Below are 4,939 nucleotides of genomic sequence, written 5' to 3'. Positions count from 1 at the left end.
CCAATTATAATGAGATTGTCGTGGGCCTTAGTTCTCCGATCTCCAGCTTTTTGCATATTGATAGAGGCATTAAACTCACGCTTGCCCCAAGATCGCAGAGGGCCTTGTCTATTTTCTTGTTGCCAATGACGCAGGGTATGGAGAAGCTTCCTGGATCTTTCAACTTTAAAGGCAATTTATTTTATAGTATGGCATTGCATTCCTCTGTTAGAGCTACTGTCCCATAGTCTTCTAGCTTTCTTTTCTTTGATAGAATTTCCTTAAGAAATTTGGCATAGGATGGCATCTGAGAGAGTGCTTCAATGAAGGAGATGTTGATATAAAGTTTCTATAAAACTTCTAAAAACTTCCCAAACTGCTTATCCAATTTGGCTTTTTGAAATCTCTGAGGAAAAGTAGGGGAGGCTGGTATGGCTCTGGTAACTTCTTTTTCTTCTCTACTTCCTCTTCCTGATCTTTCTTGGCTTCTCCCTCTTTTTTCTCTGCTTGGCTTTCAGATCTTTCTAAGGTCTCATCTGTTGGTTCTTTCTTTGATTGTACTAGAGTTCTACCTCTCCTTAATGTAACTGCCTTGCAATGCTCCCTTGGGTTCATCTACGGTTGACTAGGCAATTTACCAGCAGCCTTACTTGAAGAACTTGCTTACTGAGCAATTTAATTCTCCGGCATCTTGTTATGGGTAGCAAGTTGGTCCGTTCTGGAAGTCAATTGTTTAATCAATTCATTCTATTGTTGTTGAGCTACTAGGAACCCTTCCATCATGGATTCCATGGTCATCTTCGGTTAAGGTTGCTAAGGTTGAGGAGGACATGGTGGCTGTGCAAAGTTTTGGCCTCTGTTCTGAAATCTAGGGGATGCTGGTGGTTTGTACCCCTATTTCTTATTTATTGGCTGGTTTTGTTGATTGGACCATGAGAAATTTGGGTGGTTCCTCCGTCCAGGGTTGTAAGTGTTTGAATATGGATTGTTCAGCTGCCTTTGGTTGAAGTTTCCTCTATTATTCACATAGTTCATTTGTTATGTGGAGGTTTCATTGAAGCTGTTATATTCTATACTCATGTACCCTCCTCCACAGCTATCCTCATGTTAACTATTCATCCCTACTGTATTGGCTTGCATTTTATCAAGCCTCCTAGTGAGCTGATCAAATTGGGCATTTATCATGCTTAAGGCATCCACTTATAGAACCCCTGCTGTTCTCCTTGCATTTCCTCTTTCATTTGACCACTCATAATTATGGTAAGCAACCCTCTCTAGAAGTTTAAGTGCTTGTGTCACTGTTTTCTCCCTTATGTCACCTTCTGCAGCTGAATCAACTATGCTCCTTGTAGAAGGTAGTAGCCTATTATAGAAATTTTGCACTAATAGCCAATCCTCTATGCCATGGTATGGACATTCCCTTTACAGGTCTTTATATCTTTCCCATGCATCATAGAGTGATTCACCTTCCTTTTATCTGAAGGTGTTGAGCTCAAGTCTCAGTCTTGCAGTCTTTGCAGGTGGAAAATACCTTGCTATAAAAGCTTGTGAGAGGTTTTCCGAAGTGGTGAATGTTCCAGCTGGTTGAGAAAGTAACCACTTCCTTGCTTTGTCTCGAAGGGAGAATGGGAATGCTCTGAGTCTTATGGCTTGATCAGACACTCCATTCATTTTAAATGTGTCATAAAGGGCAAGAGGTGATAATGTGGATCTTCTGTTGGTGAACTTGCAAACTGGGTTTATTGAATCATTTGAAGCCATGCTGGTTTTAATTCAAAGTTGTAGGCTTCCACTATGGGTCTAGTGACACTGGTCTAAAATCCTTGGACAGATAGAGTTCCGTAGTCTCTTAAGAGTCTTAGTCTATCATTATTATTGGCCATGGTTGGAATTTCAAGATCTTCTTAATCGTGCTCTTGATGTTTCCTTTCCCTCCTGATAGCTCTCAGAGTTTTGTCTATCTCCGGATCACAGTCCAAAATTTCTTCTTCTGGCCTTGTTCTGGTCATATACCAGATCGGGCACCTGAGAGAAAAGAAAAGAAATAAAACAAATTAAATAAAATTAGATAATAAAGATAATTGCCTAAATCAGCTAAATTGCATATCGCTCGATATTACTAAAGCCAAAAATTCCCCGGCAACGGCGCCAAAAAACTTGTTTGCCAGTTTTACAACCACCGCAAGTGCATGGATTGCTAACAACTAATAAAGTGATAAGTAAAGTATCGTTCCCATGAGGAATTTGATTAATAAGTACCAATCTACACAGTAATTTTGACTGTTTAGGCTGTCGAACAATGAGGGAATGAAAGTTGTCTATTTTAGACATTAAAATGATAAACTTAAAATGAAATAATCTATTTTAGAACAATTTCAGAATTAAGATTTCACACTTGAATTTTACTATGGATGTTATCTTGTTTATTTACTAGATTGAGAATCATTTGCCTTGATGGAAATTAGTTCTAAGGTATCCTAAGTCCTTTCTCAAGGCACCTAGGGTGTATTCTAATTAACTTAAACTCGACTTTCGTGGTGATCAAATTAATTAAAATCCTTTAAGGTCTTTGACCAATTTTGAAATTCCACAAAGGTATCAGCCTATGTTTAGGTCAGAATTCCTAGGTTCAAGATCTTGATTTTATAATATTAATCTTTACCTTTCAGTCCTTTAATTAATATCTACAATCAATACTAAGTGGGTACCAGTACATAGCATACATTAAGATCACAAGAAATTAAATCAAGGAACAAATCTCAAACCCAATAAATAAAACTTAATGTCTATCCATAACAATGATTACAAGCATTACTCTCCCAATTCTAGAGTATGAAAATTAATCACTCGTGAGTTCAACAAAGATCATGATAAAAAGGTATAGACAGTAAAAAGAAATTATATATAAGAAATAAAACAATAAAAGTCTATTTAAGGAGATGGAATGAAGGAACTGAAGAGAGTTTACAGCTTTGATCTTATGGAACTTCAGCTGGAAAACTCCTTTTCATACTGATATTCTTCTGCTCAAGATGACTGGAGAGAGTGCAGAATTCGAGTCTCTTTAAAACTCCTCAAAAAAGTTATCAAAGGATCGATCCCCCATTTGGATGTTTTCTGCTTCTATTTATAATGGTTGTTTTAGGGTTAGGTCATTTTTTAGTCCAAAAAGCCTTAGGAGTCTGATTTGAATGTGTAAACAAGAGTAAAAATTCGGGTTTGAAAACTAGCTACCATATGGTACACAGCCCATGTGTCACTACACGGCCTCAGGCCGTGTAACTTATTAGAGTGGAATTGTGGAATCTTGCATCAGCACAAAGACTTACACTGGTCTGCACTAGCTACACGGGCCTGGTTACACGAGCCGTGTACCTTTGTTCTCAGAAAGTTCTTCAAGCTTGTGCATGACAGAGACTTACATGGGTCTCTGCAGATTACACGGGTCCAATTACACAACCCGTGTACTTTTGTTTCTCCATTGGCTCTCTGGCTTTCGTCTGGCAGAAGGTTACACGTGTCTGTGGCTTTGCTTACACAGCCTGTGTACTTTGTATCAGTAGAAATTCTGAGTCTTTTGACCTCTCCAAGCTTCCCTTTTGCACTCCTATACTCTGGGGCTTCACCCAAACACCTGAATGATGCAGAAAACATGGAATTAAGGGCTTGACAATATAAATTAAAAAAACTAATGAAATTAACTACTATGCATGAGATTACTTACCTAAATGCTATGAGATAGTATACAATTATGCTTAAAAACATATATACAATTCAAGTTTATCAACAGGTTCACAAGGAAGTAATTCCACAGCACCGACTCAGATCTTTACCATGGCACAGTGGGAAGCAAATACCTTTAACACAGTGGTGTCAGGTACACTTCACATAAAAAGCTTTAATGTGCATGCTTTGATTGATCCAGGTGCTTCTCAGTCTTTTATTACCCCTGATGCAATCCTAAGGTTAGGATTGATGGTGTCCAGTTTAGATTGTCCTCTACTTATTAGTGGACCTAAATGAGACCCTTAAGTGACAAAGATGATCTACTACTCCTGTCTAGTAATGGCTGAGGATAAATGCTTTCTAACTAACCTAGTGGTTATAAAATTGACTGATTTTAATATCATTCTAGGGATGGATTAACTCTAAGCCAATTATGCTATCTTAGACTGCAGGAACAAGATAGTGAATTTTAGGGGAGAAGATGGGTTAAAAGTGGTGTCTCAAAGAAACTAGGTGCCACCTGTGAAAGGTGTTTGTAGCATGCCCTAGAGCATAACTAGTAATTTGTATCTTGTAAATTTTAATTCCTATTTAATGCCATATATCTTATCTTTTAATTTAAATTATTTAAATTTAATTGAAAATATCCTTTAACAGCTTGTTAGATGTTCCATTCTTAAGGTGTTAAGAACATGAGTGATGGAACAATTTTGTAACACCCTCCCTGTAGCAACTCTGTACATTCTACTATTCCGGTGACCGGTGTCGGTCCGGACAGCTAGAACATCTGGAAAAAATATTTAAACTAAAGTGAGAAACCATAATTAACTCAAATATTAACAAGAAAAATTTAGAAAAAAAAATTTAGAAATAAAATACAACCAATTTAAATGAGCCAGTGCCCTAGCAATGGGTAACCTAGTAGGAAGTTGCGGTTCTAGCAACTAGGAGCTCTAGGCTAGGGAGAAAATTCATAAAATAATTTTTGGGACTCTAGAGAAGGGTTATTGAGGTTCCTATGGCATTAGAATGCCAAGAAAATTCTTAGAAAAAATTTTCAATCGGTACAGACAATTTTGGTCTGTTAAGCCAAACAGAGGGCATTTTGGTCATTTCGCCTTCAGAGGTGATTTTTGGCCAACTTGTCCAATTAAGTAAATAATTATTATGACACAAAATGTGAATAAATATTGCTAAAAATTAAATTGAAAATAAGTAGAGAAGAAAAGAATAG

At 37.2% G+C, this 4,939-nt stretch overlaps 1 non-coding gene across 1 annotated transcript; it reads left to right on the top strand.

Moving 5' to 3' along the window:
- The first annotated feature begins 1,378 nt into the window (after positions 1-1,378).
- On the top strand, positions 1,379-1,485 carry LOC131179704 (small nucleolar RNA R71). The gene has a single exon (XR_009148591.1). It is a non-coding gene; the product is annotated as a small nucleolar RNA R71 (small nucleolar RNA).
- The last annotated feature ends 3,454 nt before the right edge of the window (positions 1,486-4,939 follow it).

The sequence above is a fragment of the Hevea brasiliensis genome, chromosome 4 (genome assembly GCF_030052815.1).
Source record: "Hevea brasiliensis isolate MT/VB/25A 57/8 chromosome 4, ASM3005281v1, whole genome shotgun sequence".
NCBI classification, from domain to species: Eukaryota; Viridiplantae; Streptophyta; class Magnoliopsida; order Malpighiales; family Euphorbiaceae; genus Hevea; species Hevea brasiliensis.
The sequence above is the reverse complement of the archived record's forward strand: the minus strand, read 5'-3'. Positions and strand labels throughout refer to the sequence as shown.